This window comes from Hyla sarda, chromosome 3 (assembly GCF_029499605.1).
Source record: "Hyla sarda isolate aHylSar1 chromosome 3, aHylSar1.hap1, whole genome shotgun sequence".
NCBI classification, from domain to species: domain Eukaryota; kingdom Metazoa; phylum Chordata; class Amphibia; order Anura; family Hylidae; genus Hyla; species Hyla sarda.
The window spans coordinates 87,352,553-87,379,071 of record NC_079191.1 but is presented as its reverse complement, the minus strand read 5'-3'; the positions used below and the strand labels follow the sequence as shown (position 1 = coordinate 87,379,071).

The window sequence follows — 26,519 nt, the reverse complement described above, 5'->3', positions numbered from 1 at the left end:
AGCAAGAAAAAGGATATATGTATGGAGGTGGATGCAGGTCCAACGAGATGAATGACACCTGTGGGGTGCATGCAGTAAAGAGGCAGTAACTCTAAATGACACGTAAAGAACAATAGCATGCACTCACCGCAGAAGATGTGTCTATGCGTCCGGAGTTCCCAGGGGAGCATCAGGCAGATACCGAAGCTCTCAGAGGCTACGCCGGTTGTTAAAACGACCGGCAGAGCCTCTGAGCGCTTGGGTATCTGCCTGAGGCCCCCCTGTGACCCGGGACCTCCGGACGCATAGACACATCTTCTGTGGTGAGTGCATGCTATTGTTCTTTACGTGTCATTTCGATAGGGTATCCTGGAATTGCTCAGAGAAGAAAGTGGTGATTTTTGCAGACCTTTGCCTCCCGTCAGCCATCTCCCCTGAGGAACGCTAGGATATTCTGGAAGCAAACATGTAGGAACGACAGAGCAAACTAGAGACAGGTTTTTGCATAGGACTGCCCTTTCAGGTCATTAATACTATTTCTCAAGCAGGGTGTAACTAGGTGGCCGAATAGGGTCAGTCATTCTCTCTCCCCAAACCAAACAATATTCACAACAAAGCTTGATAATGAATGGAACTAAACCCAATAAGAGGATTAAATACCTGACATTTTTCACTCTATACTGTTTGTACATTGTACTCGGTAAATTAAAGTCATCATTTTCAATGACTTGGAACAAAAAATAGGTTTAAAGGGGTATTCCAGGAAAAAACTTTTTTTTTATATATCAATTAGCTCCAGAAAGCTAAACAGATTTGTAAATTATCTTGATGCAGAAGAAAAAGTGAAAAAAGTCGGCAAACTCACCATGGACTTCTTTTTCAGGGTTGTTTCTTTATTGCATACTCGCATATAAAAACTGGTGCAAAAGGAGGGAGAGAGGGATCACAGTGGGGGGTATTCACTGTCTGGTGACAGAATCTGTTTCGCTCGGTGCTCGAGCTTCTTCTGGCCAGAAGAAGCTCGAGCACCGAGCGAAACAGATTCTGTTTTTATATGCGAGTATGCAATAAAGAAACAACCCTGAAAAAGAAGTCGATGGTGAGTTTGCCGACTTTTTTCACTTTTTCTTCTGCATCAAGATATGTGATTTGCTATCACTAGTCAGAGCACCACTGTCACTTTGGGGAACACTCCTACACGTCCCATAGTTCAAGTCCGTGTGAATATCAGCAGCAGTGCCGGACATAACACTTTTCCTTTGAAGATTTGTAAATTACTTTGATTAAAAAATCTTAATCCTTTCAGTACTTATGAGCTTCTGAAGTTAAGGTTGTTCTTTTCTGTCTAAGTGCTCTCTGATGACACGTGTCTTGGGAACCGCCTAGTTTAGAAGAGGTTTGCTATGGGCATTTGCTTCTAAACTGGGCGGTTCCCGAGACACGTGTCATCAGAGAGCGCTTAGACAGAAAATAACAACCTTAACTTCAGAAGCTCATAATCCTTTCAGTACTTAAGATTTTTTAATAGAAGTAATTTACAAATCTTTAACTTTCTGGAGCCAGTTGATATATAAAAAAAAAAAAAAGTTTTTTCCTGGATAACCCCTTTAAGGGCTCTACATTCTCCAATACTACTTCTCGTGTGACAAACAATAACACTTTCTAACCTTCATGAATTTAATGTTGTGTATCTGTTAGTATATTTTGCACATTTTGGAAAGCATATTTACATGTAGGGTATACATACATATACACGTCTGTATGCAGTCATAATAACAGGATTGGAAACATCCAAAGTATGCTTGCTGAGAGCATTCAGAAAACTGTGCAAACTAGAAGCAAAGTTTACATTACAAAGTTCACTTGTGTGTCAGAGTTTCCGTATACAGAGTGATTCAAAAGAGGATGGTGCAAAAGCAAAGTCTTTGTATTCATAACATCACACAAATGTATTAACATAAAAAGACAACTTTCTATCCAAGGTTTATCTATATCCTACAAATGTTATTTCTATTGGTGATCTGGCAGATGTCTAGGCGGTGGTCCAGTTGTGTCCAGATGCCAGTGTTTTAGTGATGCGTTGCGTCAGGTGGGTCAGATCCTGTGGCTGGGGGGGGGGCAGATACACAGAGACCTTGATGTAGCCACAGAAAGAAGTCACAGGGTGTTTGATCTGAGGATCGTGGAGACCAGAACAACATTGTTTTTTTCTGGTGCGGCCAATGTTCCGGTAGAGTTTTATTCAGGTATCGGGGAAAATGCGGAGTCTATTGCTGTGAGAGAAAGATCTGCCAAACATAGGGGGAGATTTATAAAAACCTGTCCAGAGGAAAAGTGGCTGAGTTGACCATAGCAACCAATCAGATCCCTTCTTTCAGTTTTCACAGGTCTTTTAAAAAATGAAAGCAGCGATCTGATTGGTTGCTATGGGCAACTCAACTTTTCCTCTGGACAGGTTTTGATAAATCTCCCCCATAGTCTCTGTGGAATGAGCCATTCCTTTACCATGGCCAGGTAGGTGCAGACAATGACATATACCATATTTATCGGTATATAACACGCAGTTTTCAAACTAAAAATATCAGCCAGAAACACTACCTGCGTGTTATACGCCGATAATACGTGTTATACGCCGATATGCACTGAATGCGTGTTTTATGCGCCGGTCCTGTGAAGCTGCGAGGAGCTGCGCAGGCTTCCCCTGCACAGGGCTCTCGCGCACCCTCTCTGATGCCAGGAGGTGGGAGGTTACCTCACTCCAGCCCCGGCATCGGTACCAAAGGAGGTAGAGGTACGGGACTCTTAAGGATTTTTTTTTTTTTTTACACATAAGGCCGGGCTCATTATGTGTAAAAGTGATTAACCACTTCCGGACCTGATTAACCCCTTACCGACCCGATTAACCCCTTACCGACCCGATTAACCCCTTACCGACCTGTGAATAACCTTTTCCAACCCATGACATACTTGTATGTCATGGGTCCGGTGAGGAGAATATGGCGCTGGCCCGCGACATCTGCCTGTAATGACGGACATCATTCCGATGTCCATCATTGAAATGGTTAAATGCCGTGATCAATTGCGATCATGGCATTTAAACACTACATGCCGGACATCCCTGGTGCCTAGTGGACCCATCTCCCCCTCCACGATGCACCGGTAATCACGGGGTGGAGATGGGTTGCTGGGTAAGCCCGAGGCCTTAACTGATCCTCCCCAGGCTCTGTAACTGCTGAAGGCTGTGATTTCTGAAGGCTGTGATTACTGAAGCTGTGATTGCAGCCCTCAGCAATCAAGCCCAGATAACATAGAGCAATATAACCGTGGCCTAAAACCATGGTATACTGCTTTGTCGGTGGAAAAATATATTGTTCCACCATTAAGTACAGAGCTTCCAAGTCATTACTTTTACATTTATTTATTTTTTACTCAGATTTTCCTGTTAAAATGAGGGTGCGTGTTATACGCCAGTGCGTGTTATATGCCGATAAATACGGTACTTGGCAAAAAAAAAAAAAGGGACCGTAGACTTCCCTACAGTAAAGGGACACCTTTAATTTAGGGAAGTACCTCATGTGCTCAATAAGGGCACATGGATTTTCTGAGACCAAAACTTTTGTTTAAAGTATAATGTATAATGGAATACACAAAGCAGAGCCAGAAATGACTGGCACCAATGGCCTCCATTCAATATCGGACTACAATATTTATCTCATTCTATTGAGCAAATTCTTTAGCTATGTTCACATTTCCTTGTCCATAAAGAAGGTCATAACACTTTGCTAAATCTGACGTACAGTGGAGTCTGTAGGGATTAAATATGTAAAATGTTATAATGCCTCCAATGCAGTGAACAGGACCATAGTTATTTCTATTTCACATGAACTCACTCAACTTGCCTAGACTACTGCATGGTATGACACTCAATCACTCCACCAGTCCAAGATCCGCAACTATCTAAGCAGATTTTGTATACGCATGAACCTAGGAAGCGTGATGACAACCAGTAAAGAAGGGCTTGATAAATTCCAGTTGTCAGGGTCGCCATTGCGACTTAGAATTTCATCCTGGCGCCTAGGTTTTTGTCAGCTCCTTCCATTAAAGCCCCTTCCCAACCCATGACATACATTTACGTCATGGATAGTGTGAGCTCATGCCATACCTGCCAGTTACCGTTTGCTATCTGCAGCTGACACCTGTCGGTAATGGTGCACATCAGAGGTCACATTTTCAGGGCAGCCCGAGGCCTTAGCTAAGCCTCAGTGCCTGCTGTGGCCCGGCAATAGATAAAGCCTATGGCTGGCTGTACCAACAGAGCACTGATCACATAGATCGGTGGTCTGCAAACTGTGGACCACCAGATGTTACAAAACTACAATTCACAACACAAACCAATGAGCCCCCACGCAACTCCACTAGAAAAATGGCTTTAATTTTATTTTATTTTTTTTGCAGGCTCCTAGATTCAAAACAAATGTGTCAAGCCCTGCAGTAAGGATGACCAAATTAAGTATGTTTAACCAAGAAATCTGTTTTCCTAACGCTATACTAACATAGACGCAGCGCGCCTATTGTTAATCATTGGCAGCACGGCATAGAGAGACATTACCAGACCCAAGTTTTTCCAGGCATGCTGCAAACAATGTGGTCATTCCAATCCGCTCCACTGATGATGTGGGCCCTGGGTGGAGGACCTGCTTTTCTGCAATTTCATTACACAGAACCTGGCATTGCAAACAAGAATGTGAAGAATTTGCAGCTTTCCACCACGCACCTGATATCATTTTGGTATACAACGGTTGCTCCAGGTAAAATAGTAACTATTTAACTAATACTCCACCAATGTAAGAGGCTGAAACTATAGAATTCCCCCATAGTCTCTACTATGTTGTCATCAGTAACTTTTGCCAAATGACTATACCCCCCCCCCCCCCTTCCTGCCAGAGAAACCAGCAGACTTTGCACCATTCTGGAAGCTTGAAGTTACATACAGGTTATGCTCTGGCTGCACTGCTGATAAATTCATTCTCATAAGTCTTGCTCGGTCCCCAAATCCCAAACCTAATGCTCAGAAAGGGGTTAAATCTAAATCAGTATGTATCTGCGCCGCTGCACAATAAATGGCAGGCACGCAGTGGCAGAGCAGAGCTGACTGTGTAATGAGCACAACACGCTCACAGGTTCCATGGACATTGAAGTTTCAGTACATAGATAGAACGGCCTGCATAGCTTTACTAGAAACATACTGTACATTTATCAGTCATTAGATGTAGTCGTACCTGGGGCTATCCTTTCTCCAAAGCAAAGAAACCAGCTTGCCATCCTAGCTTCATATCTGAATACCTACGCTAAAGTAGAGGGGATTATTGGTGCCCTCCTGGTACCCCAAGTAACATAGACATCACTATTCTTCATGGAAGTCTCAATATCCTTCAGTACTGCCATAGTTATCTTAAATAAAACACATCAAACCGGCAAATATTGTATTGGTAAATACCGAGATGGGTCCAGGAAGCGGAGATATGGGGAAATGCTTGCATAGCGTCTGTAATCTAAAGCCAATGTGGAGACTCACTATAAGTCCTTCCTGGTATCTGGAGCAGCGTTTCCCAACTAGCATGCCTCCAGCTGTTTAAAAACTACAACTCCCAGCATGCTGAGAGTTGTAGTTTTGCAGGAGGCACACTGGGTGGGAAACACTGGTCTAGATGAAGTAAGGCCCCATTCACATTATGTTTGGGATGGTTATTTTAAAAGAGAAATCATATCTTGATTTATGGGGGGAGAGGCATTCACATTTTCTTCAGTGTAAAATATAGTTTTCGGCCAATGCTCTGTTCTGTTCTTTTTTTTTTATTTGACTATGCTACAGGGGCTGTAAAGTTAGTGTAGTTCATAATATAGTGTCTGTACCTGTGTGTGATGGTTTTCTGACAATTCTTCTGTGATTTTCACCCCAATATTTATTTTTTACGGCATACAAAATGACTGTTGTCTCAGATTTTTCCCAGGTTGCAATGTGGCCGAGACCTGACTCACTAGTCAGCTGATGACAGGGAGCCTGTCTGCTTCAATGGGTGGAGCGATCACTTGGTGGGAGAGAGATCAATCTACAACTAATGCAACAGCTGTAGGCACCCTGATTGAAAACCACAGGTCTTTTGAATGGATGCAGCTCATTTATGTTTCAATGGGTGGGGTGGCTGATGTGTGTGGGGGGGCATGTCCATTACTGTCTGCCAGGTACGTACTAAAATCACCTTATGGTGGATAACCCCGCTATACTATATAGCTGTCACCTGAAGGCTCTGCATAGTCAAATGGCTGCTCATAGCCTATACCAGGGCTCGACAAATCCCAGGAGGCAAGTCTTGAATTTTGGCATGGCGCCTAGGTTTTTGTCAGTCCTTTCCAATAGTGGTTGTCCATCAAAAAAATAAAAACTGTTTTACTTACCTCCATCTTAGGAGTATAGAGTGTGACTGCCAAGACTCTTGGGCTCTAGGCCAGTCATCTGACGTTCGCTGCTCATGCAGCACTGAGCATAGGAAAAACAGGGGATTGGGGGAGGTAAGTAAATGCCTGTGACAAATTGGGAGACATGAGTGGACACTAATGACTGATAATATAATGTTGTGTAAGTTCACATTGCAGCATTCAGGCTCCTAGATTCATAACAAATTTGTCAAGCCCTGGCCTATACAGCTCCCCTACCGTATTTTTTTATTTATAAAGTATGAACTTTTGCAGAAGAGATGTTAATCTTCCAACTTCTGAGGAAACAGGGACTGATACAAAGGTTGGAATATACCAGTGCTTCTCAATTATTTTGTGTCATGCACCCCCCCAGGAAGAAGAAGAAAACATTTCGCGCCCCCCGCGCGACTGTAAATAGTATCATTTGTCTATAAAATTGTTATAAGTACACCTCTGCATAACACTGTATCCTTATTAACGTATATGGGGCTCTGTACACTGACAACAAGCGGGGCTCTGTACACTGACAACAAGCGGGGCTCTGTACACTGACAACAAGCGGGGCTCTGTACACTGACAACAAGCGGGGCTCTGTACACTGACAACAAGCGGGGCTCTGTACACTGACAACAAGCGGGGCTCTGTACACTGACAACAAGCGGGGCTCTGTACACTGACAACAAGCGGGGCTCTTTACATGGAGGACAAGCAGGGATCTGTACCCGAGGACAAGCAGGGCCTGTATAAGAGAGAGCAGGGCGGCGGGCGCACTGCTCGGTGGCACAGTGAACTCAGACATGGTGGGCTGCTGCGCTTAGACGTGAGGTCACATCACCCTGGTGACGTGACCTCACGTCTGAACGTAGCAGCGCGCCACACCGGAGTTCAAAGCGCCTCTCCCAGGGAGCCACACTGACAACCCAGGGCCGTAAGTAAGATCCAGCCGTAGAGTTGCTAGGCAACCGACGCCGTGTGCGACAGTATTTGCCGAGGTCAAATGAGCCGCCCTTTACGGAGCCTTGCGTCCCACTATTTCAGAAGCACTGGGATATACTGACCTATTACCATACAAGTTCTCTTAATAACATACATACACAATATCCAGCTGGCATCGAACTCCTGGTCTGAGCTTTGCAGCTGATGAAAAGATGGAGTAAATGCGTGAAGAAATGTGACGTTTAAGAACCAGCTCAATATGTTGGGACTTGTTCACACAAGCCTTCTGCTCCGCTGTGTCCTGGATGGAATGTACCCCAGAGGGATTTATGCTGTGAGTACAGGATCTGCTGCGTAATTCTCTATGAAAGCTTCAGGGGTTACTAACTATGAATTTCATCATGCACATTTTATTTATATAGTTTCCATAACTATTTGTTTAAAACCTTTTTTTTTGATCAGCAACATTTACAAAAAGGCATTGCTCACTAGCGACTCTTGCCCTCACGAAGAAACATTGACGCTCCTTACCATCAGATCCTTGGCCAATATTTTAAACCACAGATTGTCAATGGTTAAAAAAAAAAAAAAAAAAAAGGATGATGGCGGAGACTTATCAAAACCTGTCCAGAGGAAAAATTGCCCAGTTGCCCATAGCAACCAATCACTTTCATTCTTAACAAGGCCTCTGCAAAATGAAAGAAGCGATCTGATTGGTTGCTATGGGCAACTTTTCCTCTGCACAGGTTTTGATAAGTCTCCCCCATCATGTTTTTTTTTTTATTTTTTTAACCATTGACAATCTGTGGTTTAAAATATTGGCCAAGGATCTGATGGTAAGGAGCGTCAATGTTTCTTCGTGAGGGCAAGAGTGAGGGTTTTGATAAATGTCCCCCGATGTGTATATACAGGCCTAATGTCACTCCTAGAGCAATTCAATATATTACTATGGGCTGTGACTACTGTATTATAGTTAACAATGTGGATCAAAAATGCTGCTTGCTATGCTTTGTGGTATATAAAGTGATTTTTTTTTTTTTTAAAGTGGTTGTCTGAATAAACAGGCAGGAGCTGCAGTACTAGACATAGACCGTCGTCAGAAGTCCAAAAAATCATGGGAATTGACTGTTCCCAAGTTTGTAACCTCCGGACAAGGCCCCATGTTATAGGCCGAACGTTGTCCAGTGCACTACTGACTGCATTTGGTCTATTTCCTGAACATATACTTTGTAGGTTACATAACATTTTAGCAGAAAGAAAAAAAACACATATACATATATACATATATATATATATATATATATATATATATATGATACAGGCAAGGTAGAGCCGCTCGCCACTTCTACGTCCACTGCATGTCCTCGTGCTACGGACACCGGTACCGCTCCCGGCTCAGTAGAAACCACAAAAGAAAACATCCGGCACTCAGGGAGTTGCAGGTAAAACTTGTAGATGTCTTTATTCAAACGCTGTAGGCAGGACAAAATCTGACGCGTTTCGCACGCTCAGGTGCTTAGTCGACTAAGCACCTGAGCGTGCGAAACGCATCAGATTTTGTCCTGCCTACAGCGTTTGAATAAAGACATCTACAAGTTTTACCTGCAACTCCCTGAGTGCCGGACGTTTTCTTTTGCGATATATATATATATATGGATATAGAAAAGGATAGCACTCACCACCTCAAATTTCTTTGGATATAGTTTCTTTATTGCATGATGATCCAAAAGTGACGGCGTGTGGAGGACAGCCTAAGTGCAGCGGGTGCGGACGGCGTCCGCACCCGCTGCACTTAGGCTGTCCACCACACGCCGTCACTTTTGGATCGTCATGCAATAAAGAAACTATATCCAAAGAAATTTGAGGTGGTGAGTGCTGACCTTTTCTATATCCGTATATTTTGAATTTACGATATGTGCACTCTAGAATTTAGCACCCCACTAGCTCCTGCATAGGGATTGTATACCGGCGAAGAGATCTGGGTGATAAAGCCGGATTAAGAGACTTTCTCTACTACAACATACTATATATATATTTGTGTTCAGGAAAGAGACCAAATTAAATGATGTGCTGCAGGATAGGTCATCTTATCACTTAGGGCATGTTCACATGGCAGAATGCCTGTCCCGTAATCCACCAGAATATTCAGCATGGACATTCTGCGGCAACAGAGTCCCATTGATTTTAATGGGATTCTGCTGAACTGTTCACACAGTGGAATTTCCGCAGCAGAAGTTTCTGTCACAGAAATCTCGATTCAGATATACGCAGAAAGACTTGTCTATTCTTTCTGTGGATTTTGCTCGGAAATGCACTGCCGAGATGACGCATTTCTGAGCGGTCCTAGTGCCCTCCGGAATATTATTCCGCACATTTTATGCTGTGTGAACATACCCTTATCCAGTGTCCCAACATATACAAGTACTTCAAGAACATGATGTGAATCTTGCATTTCACCTGCAGCCTGTCCTAAGAATTAAAACGACACAACAAAATCAAACCTGCACACATCATGAGCCAATGTTTATCATGCATTTTCCTGGTAAATTTAAGCTCAGTGCAAACATTATATGTGGCCTCATGGCCCAGGCACCTCACACTGCACCTGAATATAGAATATTTTTCCTTTAAAAGGAGAACTCCGGAATATAAAAATTGTCGCTCACACTGCCGGCAGTAGAAAAATTAAGCTGTACATACCTTCCTCCGCTCCCCCAGGGCCTCCGGTAACGGTCTCCGCCGCGATACACTTCCTGGTTTCCGGTGGTCGGATGAATCAGCCAATCACCAGCCACAGCGCAATCCGACTCGGCCGGCGATAGGCAGAGCGGCAGTGTGATAACGCTTCAGGACACAAAATTTTTCACTACACCGGCACCTGCGGCCGGGGCCGAAAACATCACACTGCCGCTTAGCCCATCGCCGGCCGAGTCAAACTGCGCTGCGGCTGGTGATTGGCTGATTCATCCGACCACCGGCAACCAGGAAGTGGATCACGGCGGAGACCGGAGCCGGAGGCCCCGGGGGAGCGGAGGAGGGTATGTACATCTTTATTTTTTTACTGCCGGCAGTATGGGCGACAATTTTTTATACTCTGGAGTTCTCCTTTAAGGTTCATGCACATTGCAGATTTGTGCTCTCATAGCCTGTACGGGAGCACATGGAGGTGACAACCTATATGCACCTGTTTTTTGTGTGCATACATACAGGTCCCACCAAGTGCCGCTGTGTGCACTGATATATTCTTCCAAACAAGCATCACTTCTAGAGGAAAATACGTTTACATCCTAAGGATCGTGCCACAGTTATGTCTACTGTCAAATATGTATGGAATGTGACAGATAAAAACTCCCCATGAAATTGGAGGCTTATGGAGATACAGCAAGAACAGTCTGCAGCATATGTTGATGAAATATAAAAAAAAATGTATTATGGCTCTAGACAAGGGTCCATTCACACTATAGATTAGAATCGTGACCTGGGCGGAGACTCCATTGGCAGCCAATGGCAGCAGAACAAGCCAGTACTAGGACCGCTCTGAATTATTTTTTTGGGGTCAAATACATTGTAGCCAGATGTTAGCTGGGAGTCAATAGGAATATGATGGCATTTTTTGCTCAGTGGCAGTTTTTCATAATTATCTCATGCTCCAGCATTTCTTTTTTAGATTGATTTTATAGTTTTTCCCTCCCATAGGCCTCTATAGGTTAAAAGAAAAATTCCAGAAAAAAAAACATAGGTGTACATATATGGGGGCGTTTTTTTTCCCCCTCAACATTCTTCATTAGAAATCCTTGAATCACATGATGACAGAATGGGAAAAACCCGAGAGGGTAAAAAAAATGCCTATATAATACAGTATACATGATTTAGGAATTTAATGCCATAAAACTGCATCTTGGAGGAGAAAGCAGAAAGGGCATTATTTATTTATTTATTTATTTATTTTTGGCCAAAAAACATCAAAGTTTGTGTCTAAAAGTCCTGATGGGAAAGTAACATGTTCCCTACCGATGGACATTTTCATTAAAGGGGTACTCCGCTGCTCAGCGTTAGGAACAAACTGTTCCAAACGCTGAAGTCGGGAGTTCGTGAAGTCATAGCCCCGCCCCCTCATGATGTGACGCCCAGCCTCCTCAATGCAAGTCTATAGGAGGAGGCGTGACGGCTGTCACGCCCCCTCCCATAGACTTGCATTGATGGGGCGGGAGTAAATTCATGAGGGGGCGGGGCAATAACGTCACGATCACCCGGCTCCAGCGTTCGGAACAGTTTGTTCCTAACGCTGAACAGCGGAGTACCCCTTTAAGGCTGGGTTCACATATGTCCGGCTCAGAAAAGCCAGCCTAAAACGCGCCGCAACTGATGACAACATGTATCAGTTGTTTAGGGTGCAGTGTCCATTATTTCTAACCCCAGGCAGCAAGATGCATTTCCACTTGTCCAGCCACAGTGTGGTGTTCCTTTCTACGTGGTGTTCAAATTGAGACCCTGGATGAATGAGAACCGTCATATGTCATACTATTCAAATGAATGGGATCATCTGTTTCCGTCCAGAGCTTTTTCTAATGCTGAAGGGAAACGCCACCGGACATACGTGAAGGGGCCTAACATTATTACACCTATTTCTATGGTGATTTCCCAACCACATGTTCTATATGGCGGGACATAAACCAATGCTGACAGGATTTCCTTTATTTTTTACTTACTTGACCTGTCAATAAAATCAGGTCATGAAGTTAGTTCATGCCCTTTGTCATAGAGATCTTGTTTGGCCTCATCCAACACTTCTACTTATCTTTATGAAGAAGGATGCACTTCCTGCTGTCTGGTCAAGAACAAAAGGTTTGGGACCCCCCATTTGATGGATCATAGAGGTAAACAAGGGGTTGTATGAGGACTGGCAATTCATTTAAATCTAGAATCTGAATATCCAATATTAAGCTATGTTCACACATCAACCCCCCAGTCTTTCATACAAAAAAATACAAAAAAAAAAACTGTCTGTCTTAATCTGTCTTTTTTACAGTTACCGTACAATAGAACGCAATAGATTATCTTGTAAAATCATGGCCTCTTTTCTTCAGGTTAAAAGCTGTGTGTGAACATAGACTAAGACTGCAATATGACTTGGTATCTTGCATAAAGAGAAGTTTTTCATAAGATGTTCATACTACAGATACTTTATTAAGGTGATGGCTAAAGGTAAAGCCTAGTTCTGCAGTCTAGGGACCGTCATTACAGGCGCACACTGCTTCGCAGCTAAATGTATTGTTCCACTTATGTTTGGAGAAAATATGACTTGGCACTAGTGGGTTTATCAGAGAAAGCCTAAGGGTTAACATAAAGAACAAGCACCAAAGACAATCCAATTTTCCTTCTGTCGTCCTTCCATTGATTGACTACAGAAATTTACTGCATTTGCATCTCAGCCAGTGCCCTTCAGTTTACTTATACTGATAATCTGGCATTTAGAGAGGCTGTCACTTGTATACTACTCAACTGGCAGTCTGTATGGGCATTTCCCATGTGTTGTCTTCTACATAGTATATTTAGTCTGGTCAAGAGGTCTGATAAATACAGTGTAAAAGGGCAGAAAACATGCACAATAAAGTCCTACATGCCAGCCACGAGTGCTGCTGCTGGGCTGATAACCACCACCTGCCTGTATTATACAATTGGCGCGGGTCACAACACTTCATCATGTAGGAAGCAAACAAACAATCCGTCCACACAGAGCCCAGATAAGGGACCACTAATCTTCTAAGCACCAGCCACTTGTGTACAATACTCAGAGGTATCAGGGGCAACACACTCCAGATATTGTGACCACTGTTTAATAGAATATCTAAAGAGGCACTGCACACTTGTATAACCGCTGTTATCAATATAACAAAGCGTTAAAGCAATGGCGAGTCTATAAGACACAGGAAACAGGGCTAGGTAAATCTGACTGCATATAAAGACCTGTCCGCACACCAAACAATCAGTTCCAGTATTTGTACTAAACTTGTATTCATTATAAGGACTCATTCACACTACAGAATCTCTGCTCAGATATTCCAGGCAAAGATTCTGTCTGGAGCAGGCGTTGGTAAAACAACCAGGCACTAGAACTACTTCGAAATGCGTCTCAGTAGAAGACGATGCATTTTTAGAGCAGATGTTGCCGAAATAATGAACTCTGTTCTTTTTGCGTAGTCTGTCGTCCGGAATTTCCGTAGCAGAAATTCTGTAGTGTAAATGGTGCAGCAAAAGCCCACTAAGAACATTGGGAGACTGCTACATCATATTTTTCAAGTGGAACATCGGAGCGATATTCCACTCGGAAAATCGGTAGTGTTAAAAGGCCTGAAAATAATTCTGGAGCAGCTTTTCTTAGGCTGGGATCACAGAAACATGGGTTCCCCCCATCTGGCACTTAAACAGCATATCCGACAATTTGGCATCCAAATTGGGATGGAGAATGAATGCGAACTGTCTCATTGAATTAAATAAAAGTTATATTAAATATTTACTGCTAGTGATTTTTATACTGTGCCAGAGGAACACGCCGTCGTGAAGGAGGCTTTACAACTCTGCATCACGGCCTCTGGCTCTGAGCATTCTGAACGCTGGTGCACCAGAGTACCCCTTTAAGGTGCCCATACATTTTTAATAATGGATGACCAAATGGACAATAGTTCTCTCTCCCCCAACCTCCGCATACATATGAATGTTCGATGTTCGGCCGGGGGGGGGGCATATGAGGGGGACGGGGTAAGGAACAGCCAGACTGATCTGGTTGCTGCTCATCCCTTTAAGAACAAAAGGGTCAGGCAGCATACACTTTATACAGTCAGGGGTGGGTCTGTCGGATTTAAAGGGGTACTCCGCCCCTAGACATCTTATCCCCTATCCAAAAGGATAGGGGATAAGATGTCAGATCGCGGGGGTCCCGCCGCTGGGGACCCCCGGGATCTCGGCTGCAGCACCCACCTGTTGCGGCTTCCGGCAGCGCTGCAGGCTCTCATCCTAACACCTCACGACCACGGTGACGGGAGATCGTGATGTCACGACTCCGCCCCCGTGTGACGTCACGCCCCGCCCCTCAATGCAAGTCGGGAGCTGAAGCCTCCAGCGTTTTCGGAAGCTGCAACAGGTGGGTGCCGAGATCCCTGGGGTCCCCAGTGGCGGGACCCTCGCGATCTGACATCTTATCCCCCATCCTTTGGATGGTGGTTAAGTTTCAGATCACAGGGGGTCCGAACGCTGTGGTCCCCCGCGATCTCCTGTACGGGGCCCCGGCTCGCTGGCCAGATAGCGGGTGTCGACCACCACACGAAGCAGCGGCTGACAAACCCCCTCAATACAACTCTATGGCAGAGCCGGAGCGGTGCCTTCGGTAATCTCCGGCTTTGCCATAGCGCTGTATTGAGGGGGCGCGTTGGCCGCCACTTTAGGATAGGGGATACGTTTTTCAGCACTGGACTACCCCTTTAAGTATAACAGGTGTATAGGCCCTTTTACATACTGATTTGGTGCATTCAGTGCAGGTACATACCCCTACTACAGGGGAAATACTAACACCTAGCTACCAAATTATTTATACAGCTCCAGAGGGAATAACAGAGGAGCTGCACAATGTAGAGCTCTACAAAAATAGGCTTCAGACAATTTTATTTTACAGGGAATTATTATTATTCGATAATAACAGACAAGTCAGCAAAGCAGACAGGTTTCCCATAAACTAGTCATACATTAGTCATTCATAGTAGTCAATCTGGTTACAATGTCATTATGGATAACAATGCTATTTATTACTAAAACACCACTGCTCTTAATCTTAGATCATGGCAGAGATACAAGTTATTAGTGAGGAAGTGACAATAGCGGTGCACAGTGGATAGCACTGATCTGTCCTTTGTATGGCAGATTTATACAACAATGACTACACTAAACAGGAACCAGAAATATCCAGCACATCAAAATCACTTGTGTTCCAAGACAAAACTGTGATGCATTTGCTTTTCACTAAAGTGACAAGACAAGTCATGTTCATGGCAGATTATTCATGCTGGAAAATAAGATGAATTCTGTGATGATTTTTGACCCATTTAACAGTCGGATGCCAATTTTGATGTTGAATTCTGACACATTTTAAAAGCTCCTGTTAATTTTAATAGGAAAAAGCCATATGGACATTAGCCCAATAATGTCAGGTTAATATTTTCAGCGTTTTACAATTTAGTATCTCTGTTTTCAAAACAATACACAGAACAATCGGCACTGTGTGCACTGTCAAGATGTTTCTCACTACATCAACAGGAGGCAGTTTACAGGTGTAAAGGATTTAGGTAAGGGTGCATGCACACTACGTTTCTTAAGATACGGGACCGTATAAGGCTGGGGAGAGTGGGGCGGAGAGTCGGGGGCGGGGTAACCGCACGCTGCCATATGCGGTCCCGTATCTAATGTATTTCAATGAGCGACCGGAGTGAAACGCTGCCTCCGGTTTGCTCCGTTTTAGCCCGTATACGGTTTCCTGTTGTCAACAGCGTTTTTAGGTCCGGTCGGGAAACCGCATGCGGGGCAAAACAGAGCCAACCGGTGGCAGCGTTTCACTCCGGTCGCTCATTGAAATACATTAGATACGGGACCGCATATGGCAGCGTGCGGTTGCCCCGCCCCCGAATCTCCGCCCCCCCTCTCCCCAGTCGTATAAGCTCCCGTATCTTAAGAAACGTAGTGTGCATGCACCCTAAACTAGAGGATTGGTCAGAAGTCTGGCAACCAAAATTTAATGTAGAAAAGTGCATGATAATGCGCCTGGGATGTAAAAACCAAAGGACAGAATATAGAATATGTGATACAGTCCCAACCTCAGTATCTGAGGAAAGAGATTTAGGGGTCATTATTTCTGAAGACTTAAAAAGGTAGATAGACGATGTCATAGAGCAGCAGGAAATGCTAGAAGAATGCTTGGGTTTATAGGGAGAGGTATAAGCAGCAGAAAGAGGGAAATGCTCAATGCGTTGTACAGTACTGATAAGACCTCACTTGGAGTATTGTGCGCAGTTCTGGAGATTAGAGGGGAGATTTATCAAAACCTGTCCAGAGGAAATGTTGCCCATAGCAACCAATCTAACAAGGCCTCTGCAAAATGAAAGAAGCGATCTGATTGGTTTCTATGGGCAACAGGTTTTGATAAATCTCCCCCTGTATCTCCAGAAGGATATAGATATGTAGGAGAGAGTTCTGAGAAGATACTAAACTAGTACATGGACTGTAGGATAAAACTTACCAGGAAAGGTTAAAAAACCTTAACATGTATAGAAGATGAGGTGGAGGGGAGATGATAGAATTTTCTATATACAAAGGGAATCAACACGGTAAAGGAGGAGAGTATATATAAAAGAAATAAAACTACCACAAGAGGACATATCTTTATATTAGAGGGGAAAGGTTTCTGCAGTAATATCAGGAAGTACAGTGGTCCCTCAACATACGATGGTAATTCGTTCCAAACGAGCCATCGTTTGTCGAATCCATCGTATGTTGAGGGATTCGTGCAATGTAAAGTATAGGAAGCTGTACTCACCTGTCCCCGCCGCTCGCGATGGTGTCCCCGTCGCTCCCGATGGTGACCCCGGGCCTCCGCTGGGCTCTCTGCTGTCTTCCGCAAGGCCTTACTGGGCCTGCGTAGCGTCATCATAACGCTGCTGCGTACGCCATTCCTATTGGATGACGTGCGCAGCAGCGTATTGACGTCATCAGAGAGGGCCGAGAAGACACCGGAAGACCAGCGCTGGACCCGGAGGGCACCCCGGAGCATCGTGGAGGGGTAAGTAATACTTACCGCACCACACAGGGAACATTAAGCTGCTATCCGGCAGCAGCTTAACCATTTTGCGCTGCCGGATAGCACTTAATGCGATGGCCCCGACATAAAAAAGCATCATATGTCGATGCTGACATCGACATGCGATGGCCTCTGAGAGGCCATCGTATGTCGATTTGATCATATGTTGGGGCCATCGTAGGTCGGGGGGTCACTGTATTACTCCATCGTAGGTCGGGGGGTCACTGTATTACTTTACTGAGAGAGTAGTGGATGCATGGAATAGCCTTCCTGCAGAAGTGGTAGCTGCAAATACAGTGAAGGAGTTTAAAGGGTACTCCGGTGGATTAAAAAAAGTAAAATAAGTCAACTGGTGCAAGAAAGTTATACAGATTTGCAAATTACTTCTATTTAAAAATCTTAATCTTTCCAGTACTTATCAGCTGCTGTATGCTCCACATGAATTTCTCTTCTTTTTGAAATTCTTTTCTGCCTGACCACCGTGCTCTCTGTTGACACCTCTGTCCATGTCAGGAACTGTCCAGAGCAGGATAGGTTTGCTATGGGGATTTGCTTGTTTTCCATTGGAGTACCCCTGTAAGCATGCATGAGATAGGCTATCCATCCTTCATATAAGATAAGCATAGACCTAAGGCTATTCTTCATATAAGATTAGCATAGACATAAAGCTATTCTTCAGATAATAGGAGGAAGAAAGAAATGTCGCACTCACCTGGTTTAATGCCAAAGAAAGATAGCTTTATTCCATCATGTACATCAGGAATAAGGGTTCAGGTTGGGGAGAAGAAAACGGGAGCTCAATTGATGTACATGATGGAATAAAGCTATCTTTCTTTGGCAATAAACTGGGTGAGTGCGACATTTCTTTCTTCCTCCTATGTTGTGTACTATTTCTTCCATGTAAGCGCACCCCCGACCCTGCCGCACCACCCGCCCTTTTGCCAACACAGCTAACCTCATCATTAAAAGACTGCTCATCACACTACAGTGCCGGCTCTCTGTCTCTTGCTACCCGCTATTCTTCAGATAAGATAGAGCCAGGGACTATTCAGGATATTGGGAAAACTAGATGGGCCGATCAGCTCTTATTTGCAGACACATTCTATGTTGATTTGGAAAACATAAACTACATTTTTCTGAGTGAACGGGGCTCAAAAGTGTTGCTGGATACTAGAGGAATGATGAGACTGCAAGTCCTTGTGCTGTTCATCATTTCTCCCGTTACTTTCTCCCGTCACAGAATAACATCCTTAATAACGGGCTATGACGGATTAAAACGGATAATGTAAAAATCCCATAGTCTATAATGGGATTTTGTAACGGCCGTTTAAAGGCCGATTTTAAGGGTTTTCTTAACAGAACATTAAACGGATCTTTAAAATGGATACATTTTATAGTGTGAAAGGAAGGGGCCTAAATACAGCGTCCCTCCAGATGAAGAGATTTTTTGCTGTGGCTAACCAAGAAGGGTCTTGAATAGGGGGGTACCCTTTATTTCCTCCATGTAGGAAAGAATTGTCCAGTTTAAACAGCACTGTTTTAGTGCACTTGCGCAGTATGCAGTTCCCAGTGGGACTACATGAACGTTACTTTCGGTTATGATACTTGCAAAGCTTTCTTCAGCGATCTCTCTCTGAGCCAATTCCATTAAGACACATGTTTATTGAAAAGAAGAAGTGTGAAGAGGAAGTATGACTGCAGGAGTGAGCAGAGGAAGAGAGGAAGATGATAAGCACTTGGTAACACCACCTCATCCTGTGTGACATAGGATTCATTACTGACAAACACTGCCAGGACTTTGGTTGGCACAGAACAATGACTGCCCATTCTTCTCTGTGTGGGTGGGGGAATAGAAGAGATTGCACAGCCTGCACTTCAACTCCCGAAAAATCTCTGCTTTCCAAATATCTGATTGTTTTAAGATTATTTCCCCAGAAAAGAAATACATTCTGAAAGTTGTCCTCTTATTAAAACCAGTCAGTCATTTCATCATGTTTTTGGTAAAACTTATTGCTGCACATACAGCTGCCACATTGCTTTTGTGATATAACCCATCCTCTTCCCAGCTACTGCTCCATAACTAGAGTAGTATGTCACTCAGGATTCTAGAAAAGCTAGGTGACTAGTCTTCTGAGAGCTGTTATATGGCCTGTGTATTATGGAAGGTACATCATTGGTCCTGCCTCTGTGGACACCATGTTATCACCCCATCTGCACAACAACAACAAAAAGGTCAACCAGGACCAGCAACAGGGCTATCGTTTCATAGGGGTTTTTTTTTTTTTTAAGGCTGGGAGTGGCATAGAAAAAAATATAAAAACACTATTCACACCTGAACTCGCCGCTACGCTGATTCGCCCACCGGAAGTAATAGTATCCCATACACCAGTGTTTCCGAACCTGGGTGGCTCCAGCTGCTGCAAAACTACAACTCCCAGCATGCCTGGACAGCCAAAGGCTGTCCAGGCATGCTGGGAGTTGTAGTTTTGCAACAGCTGGAAGCACCCTGGTTGGGAAACACTGCCATACACGGATGCTGCAATCACATGCGCTACATACAAAAGTGACCTCCCCGAGACCAGTAAATGGCTTGAGGCATCACAAGCCTTATGTACTTTGCAGCACTTCGGAGCAGTGACAGTGTTGGAATGGCAGCAGAGGCAAGTAAAAGTTTTTTTTATGTCACTCCCAGTCTTCAGGATATCTTTTTTAAAAGAGCTGTCCAGCAAAAGAAACAACCTGTGTACGGTGTCAAAATGTAAAAAGCAACTTACTAATATAATGTTATTAGCCATAGCGCACAGATCTCTCCATATCAGCTCTGCTCTCTCCCTTGTAGCCGAGACATCAATCTCAGAGCTCCCATGTCCCCTCATGTCTATTCAGGACCAGACCAGTGATTTGAAAAGGGGAGCTCATGTTACTGCTCATTAGATATTTTTTGAAGGCAGCAGGAAGCCTTTGTCAGTCACAGTAGTCTGTCAAAACAGGCTCACTGCCGTCTTATCTGAGAAAGGCTTCCTGCTGCCTAAACATCTAATGAGCAGTTATATGAACTCCCTTTTTTACATCACTTGTCTCAGCAGACAGGAGGGGAGGGGGAGCAGGGATGGGAGCTTAGAGTGTGACAGGAAAGCACAACTACAAGCCAGACAGCTCAGCTGATATGGCGAGGTCTGTGTAGTATGGCTAATAACATATCAGTAAGCTGCTTTAGTATACTTTTTGAAACTGTACACAAGTTGTTGTTTTTTCTCGCTGGACACCTCAAAGAATCCCTTTAAGAATAGGTTTGTGTTTGGCATATTTGTTGCAGAAACTTCTACAACTAAACAGTCATTCCAGAAGGGAATGGAGTGGTTTCTGCAGCATGTACAATCTGATGTCCCCAAATCCTTTTACCTTCCATTGGAGCTGTACATCAGGACTACTTGGCATACAGCATTGTCCCCCACATCAGCTGTTAAGACATGATGGGAGTTGTAGTTTTACAACAGCTTGAGAGCCACAGGTTGTTATATGTTGCTGATAAATTTCCCTTAGGCCAGTATGTAGGAGGTAATAAAACCTTTTTCTGCTGGGTCCTGCTAATATATATAGTTAGTGCTGAATATCTATGGAATCTATGGACACTAAGGAATCATAGCCCAGAGCCTAGACAAAGAAAAGTGCTAAAAGGATAAACACGCCAAGGAACTTGTTACAAGTAGTAACAAATAATAAACAAATCTGTCCTTGGTAACAATGAATAAAATACTGAATACACCATATGGTAAACACATACAATATATAAGATACTGGATATGTCATGGTAAACCTGTATAAGATGCTGTATACACACTTCATGGTAAGGTTGGGTTTACAGTGTTAATGCTGTACTTACCAGCTATACATCAGCATCCTATCCCCAAAAAAAAAGGGGATGCCAACATATACTGTAGTGCACAGCAGCTGGTTTATTCACTCTAATAGCCAGAACGTAGTCAACCGGTGATTACATTTAGGCCACTTACCACCGATTTACTTTGCTGTCGTCATTTGCGCAGCAGACCATGCAAGTGAACCCAGCAAAACAAACATGTAGGAGTGGGAAGCGGCCCAAACAGTCAGCAGATGGACCCACTATTGTGCGCCACAGTATACACCAGAATTCCTTTTTGGACGTAAACCATTAACACTGTGTAAACCCAGCTTTACCCAGAGATGATGCTATACACGTCATGGTAAGACTAAGTTCACGTCACAATTTCTTTTTGCAGAAACAGCTGCAAAATTTTTGCACATTTAGATGCATTTCCATACGTCACAATAAAAAAAAAAATATATATATATTTATATATATATATATATATATATATATATATATATATATATATATATATATATATATACACACACACACACACACACACACACACTACTCAAAAAAATAAAGGAAACACTAAGATAACACATCCTAGATCTGTATGAATGAACTAAATCGTATGAAATACTTTCGTCTTTACACAGTTGAATGTGCTGACAACGAAATCACACAAAAATTATCAATGGAAATCAAATTTATCAACCCATGGAGGTCTGGATGTGGAGTCACACTGAAAATCAAAGTGGAAAACCCCACTACAGGCTGATCCAACTTTATGTAATGTCCTTAAAACAAGTCAAAATGAGTCTCAGTAGTGTGTGTGGCCTCCACGTGCCCGTATGACCTCCCTACAATGCCTGGACATGCTCCTGACGAGGTGACGGATGGTCTCCTGAGGGATGTCCTCCCAGACCTGGACTAAAGCATCCACCAACTCCTGGACAGTCTGTGGTGCTGACACACTCCAGCCACATAAGGTCTAGCATTGTCTTGCATTAGGAGGAACCCAGGGCCAACCGCACCAGCATATGGTCTCACAAGGGGTCTGAGGATCTCATCTCGGTACCTAATGGCAGTCAGGTTACCTCTGGCAAGCACATGGAGGGCCCTCCAAAGAAATGCCACCCCACACCATTACTGACCCACCGCCAAACCGGTCATGCTGGAGGAAGTTGCAGGCAGCAGAACATTCTCCACGGCGTCTCCAGACTCTATCACATGTGCTCAGTGTGAACCTGCTTTCATCTGTGAAGAGCACAGGGCGCCAGTGGTGAATTTGCCAATCTTGGTGTTCTCTGGCAAATGCCAAACGTCCTGCACGGTGTTGGGCTGTAAGCACAACCTCCACCTGTGGACGTCGGGTCCTCATACCACCCTCATGGAGTCTGTTTCTGACCATTTGAGTGGACACATGCACATTGGTGGTCTGCTGGAGGTCATTTTGCAGGGCTATGGCAGTGCTCCTCCTGCTCCTCCTTGCACAAAGGTGGAGGTAGCGGTCCTTCTGCTGGGTTGTTGCCCTCCTACGGCCTCCTCCACGTCTCCTGATGGACTGGCCTGTCTCCTGGTAGCGCCTCCATGCTCTGGACACTATGCTGACAGACACAGCAAACCTTCTTGCCACAGCTCGCATTGATGTGCCATCCTGGATGAGCTGCACTACCTGAGCCACTTGTGTGGGTTGTCAACTCCGTCTCATGCTACCACTAGAGTGAAAGCACCGCCAGCATTTAAAAGTGACCAAAACATCAGCCAGGAAGCATAGGAGCTGAGAAGTGGTCTGTGGTCACCACCTGCAGAACCACTCCTTTATTGGGGGTGTCTTGCTAATTGCCTATAATTTCCACCTGTTGTCTGTTCCATTTGCACATCATCATGTGAAATTGATTGTCAATCAGTGTTGCTTCCTGAGTGGACAGTGGGATTTCACAGAAGTGTCATTGACTTGGAGTTACATTGTGGTGTTTAAGTGTTCCCTTTATTTTTTTGAGCAGTGTAGTAACATATACAATTTATAGGATAGTTATACAATGTGTGCATACATATATATCTCATGGTAACATATACAATGTATATGATAACTGGATACATGTAATGGTAACATACACAATATTGTGTACACATCATGGTAACATATACAATGTATAAGATAACTGGATACATGTAATGGTAACATACACAATACTGTGTACACATCATGGTAACATATACAATGTATAAGATAACTGGATACATGTAATGTAATATACACAATACTGTGTACACATCATGGTAACATACAATGTATAAGATAACTGGATACATGTAATGTAATATACACAATACTGTGTACACATCATGGTAACATATACAATGTATAAGATAACTGGATACATGTAATGGTAACATACACAATACTGTGTACACATCATGGTAACATATACAATGTATAAGATAACTGGATACATGTAATGGTAACATACACAATACTGTGTACACATCATGGTAACATATACAATGTATAAGATAACTGGATACATGTAATGGTAACATACACAATACTGTGTACACATCATGGTAACATATACAATGTATAAGATAACTGGATACATGTAATGTAATATACACAATACTGTGTACACATCATGGTAACATACAATGTATAAGATAACTGGATACATGTAATGTAATATACACAATACTGTGTACACATCATGGTAACATATACAATGTATAAGATAACTGGATACATGTAATGGTAACATACACAATACTGTGTACACATCATGGTAACATATACAATGTATAAGATAACTGGATACATGTAATGGTAACATACACAATATTGTGTACACATCATGGTAACATATACAATGTATAAGATAACTGGATACATGTAATGGTAACATACACAATACTGTGTACACATCATGGTAACATATACAATGTATAAGATAACTGGATACATGTAATGTAATATACACAATACTGTGTACACATCATGGTAACATACAATGTATAAGATAACTGGATACATGTAATGTAATATACACAATACTGTGTACACATCATGGTAACATATACAATGTATAAGATAACTGGATACATGTAATGGTAACATACACAATACTGTGTACACATCATGGTAACATATACAATGTATAAGATAACTGGATACATGTAATGTAATATACACAATACTGTGTACACATCATGGTAACATACAATGTATAAGATAACTGGATACATGTAATGGTAACATACACAATACTGTGTACACATCATCATAACATATACAATGTATAAGATAACTGGATACATGTAATGGTAACATACACAATACTGTGTACACATCATGGTAACATATACAATGTATAAGATAACTGGATACATGTAATGGTAACATACACAATACTGTGTACACATCATGGTAACATATACAATGTATAAGATAACTGGATACATGTAATGTAATATACACAATACTGTGTACACATCATGGTAACATATACAATGTATAAGATAACTGGATACATGTAATGGTAACATACACAATACTGTGTACACATCATGTAACATATACAATGTATAAGATAACTGGATACATGTAATGTAATATACACAATACTGTGTACACATCATGGTAACATATACAATGTATAAGATAACTGGATACATGTAATGGTAACATACACAATACTGTGTACACATCATGTAACATATACAATGTATAAGATAACTGGATACATGTAATGTAATATACACAATACTGTGTACACATCATGTAACATATACAATGTATAATATACTGGATACATGTAATGTAATATACACAATACTGTGTACACATCATGGTAACATATACAATGTATAAGATAACTGGATACATGTAATGTAATATACACAATACTGTGTACACATCATGGTAACATATACAATGTATAAGATAACTGGATACATGTAATGTAATATACACAATACTGTGTACACATCATGGTAACATATACAATGTATAAGATAACTGGATACATGTAATGTAATATACACAATACTGTGTACACATCATGGTAACATACAATGTATAAGATAACTGGATACATGTAATGTAATATACACAATACTGTGTACACATCATGGTAACATCTACAATGTATAAGATAACTGGATACATGTAATGGTAACATACACAATACTGTGTACACATCATGTAACATATACAATGTATAAGATAACTGGATACATGTAATGTAATATACACAATACTGTGTACACATCATGTAACATATACAATGTATAAGATAACTGGATACATGTAATGTAATATACACAATACTGTGTACACATCATGTAACATATACAATGTATAAGATAACTGGATACATGTAATGTAATATACACAATACTGTGTACACATCATGGTAACATATACAATGTATAAGATAACTGGATACATGTAATGTAATATACACAATACTGTGTACATAACATCTAATGTAAAATATACTGGATACATGGTATATATCTATGTTTCCCAACCAGGGTGCCTCCAGCTGTTGCAAAACTATAACTCCCAGCATGCCCGGACAGCCAAAGGCTGTCCGGGCTTGCTGGGAGTTGTAGTTTTGCAACAGCTGGAAGCACCCTGGTTGGGAAACCCTGCCATAAAGCAATGTAACACTAATAGATGAGCACCATCAGTGTGGGAACCATAACATGGAGACAGCAGGAATGCGGAGCTGTACAAGACGTGTGTGAACACATCCACAGTGTAAAGGCTGACCAACGCCGCCGCACACCGGGCACTACAAGTCCCAGCAGCAAGGATCACACACATGACGCACAGGTGAAGCTACGCCATTGGCTGGGGCACAGAGGGAACAGGTTGCTCCCTTCTCTCTGTCAGGCACGCCAGGCTCTTCCTTACCATACAATCACATAGAGTGCCCGCCGGACACTGTCCCACATGAAGGGCGGGTAACACACAGTGTATCACTAACACTACCTCACCACATCCCCACACTCATGAGCCTGCACAGAACCGGGGAGCCCCGGACTGACCCCCGGTTATCTACTTACCGGCAGCTGCGGAGACCGGAGCTCAAGAGTCTGTGCGCGTCCCCGCCCCGCGCCGCCTCCTGCGCGCTCCCGCCTCTCCCCTCCTCTCCTCACCTTCTTGCTCCTTCGCTCCGGTCTCCTCAGACTTCTTCTTCTTCCTGCTCCACCATTGTTCCTCTTCCTGCTTCGGCTCTGCTGTTGTAGTCGTGACACAACTTATTTTTTTATAATCCCCCGCGACATCATGAAATCATATAGAATCTCCCCCCCCCCCCCCCCCCCCCCATGTGTAATTAATTCTGGGGGTCTCCAATGCTTACACTGTGACCAGTGTTTGGTTATCTGGACATTGTAACTTCTTCCACTCAGCTTTCTCAGGCTCCTGAT

At 43.0% G+C, this 26,519-nt stretch overlaps 1 protein-coding gene across 2 annotated transcripts in view; it reads right to left on the bottom strand.

Annotated features, from left to right (window-relative positions):
• Positions 1-26,210, bottom strand: part of PIK3CB (phosphatidylinositol-4,5-bisphosphate 3-kinase catalytic subunit beta) — a 175,305-nt gene extending 149,095 nt beyond the window's left edge. The window contains exon 1 of one of the 2 annotated variants that reach the window (XM_056564542.1): positions 26,154-26,210. The gene's annotated coding sequence lies outside the window, so the exon portion shown is untranslated. Of the gene's footprint in view, positions 1-6,435; positions 6,454-26,153 lie in introns of those variants that run through there. The other variant, XM_056564543.1, reaches the window with a different exon arrangement.
• Positions 26,211-26,519: the final 309 nt, after the last annotated feature.